The sequence below is a fragment of the Dipodomys ordii genome, unplaced genomic scaffold (genome assembly GCF_000151885.1).
Source record: "Dipodomys ordii isolate 6190 unplaced genomic scaffold, Dord_2.0 Scaffold3603, whole genome shotgun sequence".
Lineage (NCBI taxonomy): Eukaryota > Metazoa > Chordata > Mammalia > Rodentia > Heteromyidae > Dipodomys > Dipodomys ordii.
This window is the reverse complement of record NW_012270818.1, coordinates 2929-4926: the sequence shown is the minus strand read 5'-3', so window position 1 is coordinate 4926 and position 1998 is coordinate 2929.

Below are 1998 nucleotides of genomic sequence, written 5' to 3'. Positions count from 1 at the left end.
AGCCGGAGTGGCGCTGTGGCTCAAGTGGTAGAGCGCTAGCCTTGAGCTGAAGAGCTGAGGGACAGCGCCCAGGCCCAGAGTTCAGGCCCCACAACTGACTGGAAAATAAATACTTCAGTGCTTGTGCAACCAGGATGATGATGTCCTGGGCTCCATCCATCCCCAGTCCTGAAACACAAATAAATAAGACAAAATGAAGCTACAGAACTGGGAGGTGGACCACTCCTGCCTGTCATCCTAGCTGCTCAGCGGAGGCTGAGATTCAGAGGATCCAGGTTTGAGGCTAGCCCGGGCAGGAAAGTCTGCAAGACTATCACCTCCAGATAACTCACAAATAAAAAGCTGTACTAGAGGCGTGGCTCAAGTATTAGAGCACCAGAGTCTATTTCCAACCTTCTCTCCCCCCCTCCCCCTGCACTGCCCACAAGCTGAGATTACACCTGGCCAGACTTTGTGTATACATGATAGTCCTGGGGCTTGAATCAGGGCACCTGGCACTGTCCCTGAGCTTCTTTTGCTCAAAGCTGGTCCTCTACCACTTGAGCCACAGCACCACTTCATTGGAGAGGAGTCTCAGGGTCTTTCCTGTATGGGCTGACTTCAAACCGAGATCCCCAGATCTCAGCCTCCTGAGTAGTGAGGATGACCGGTGTGAGCCACTGGTAGCATTCAGCCACGCGGTACATACTTACTGAGTGCCAGCTGTGTGCCTGGCCTGGTGTCCCACAGCCCCAGGCAGGATGATGGTCTCCTTTCCTCATGTTTGTCTAACAAATGGTTTAGTGGAGAGGCTGGGGCCACCACCAAACAGGACAAAGGTCCAGAGCGCCCGGGCAGGCACACAGGCTCAGACAAAGGCATTCAAAGGCCCTGAGGCCGACTGTATTACAAAACCAGCCAGGAGGCTCCTGGGGCTGGACAGGGAGGAAGGGGAAGGAGGCTCGGGTGACTCAGGGACAGGTGGGCCTGGCAGGTATTTTAGAGAAGCAGGTGCAGGTGCAAGCAGGGCTCCCTCACAGGGCACCCTACCCCCCCCCCCACTCCCTGACTCAGATAGAGAGACAGCCCGGCCTCCGACCTTGGCCTTGTGCAAGTCAGGATCCGTTCCTGGCCGGTTTTGTTGAGAGTATCCAACGGGGGGGTGGGGGGGGGTAGGGTCAGAGTTCAGAGTGCACATGATGAAGTGGGGTTTGGCAGAGGGCAGAGGGTTCCGAGGGCAGCCCCATGGCTCAGACCTAAGATAGAATGTGGGGGTGGGGGCAGGGCTAGGGGTGGGCAGAGCCCCGTTGGCGCTGGCTGGATGTCGATTTTAGAGATGGACAAGCTGTGTCCTGGGGCTTGGGGTCAGGGTGGGGAGATCTCAGGCCGGTGGATGGAAGGGGCTACAGTCTCCTACATACCTGACGTGTCCCTGCCTCAGGACCTTTGCACAGGCCGGCCTCCCTCTCCCCTGCAACTCATAACCTCAGTTTACTCTGCAGAGACCTCCCCTACCTTGGCTTTGACCTTCCCCGCGGCTGGATGACAGGCGGGAGCCCCCGGCGCCCAGCCCAAATCCTGATACTTTTAATTCCTCAGATTTCCTTCCCATCCTTTCAGTGGGTTATGAAATATAGAGGAAGAGAGGCCTAGGTTGGGAATGCTCAGCTCAGAGGGACAATTCACAGAGTATGAAATTCACTATTACAGCTGGGTGCCGGTGGCGCGCGCCTGCAACCCCAACTCCTCAGGGAGCTGAGATCTGAGGATGGAGGTTCGAAGCCAGTCTGGGCAGAGATGTCTGTGACACTCCCCTCTCTAAATAATCACACACACACACACACACACACACAGCTGGAAGTGGAGCTGTGGCTCAAGTGGTAGAGCGCCACCCTTGAGCAAAAGCAGCTCAGAGACGGCGCCCCCCAGGCCCTGAGGTTCAAACCAGCCCCCCCCAAATGAAAATTTAAAAATCCACTGTTTTACGGTGCACAAGGGTGTGATTCACACATTGTGATG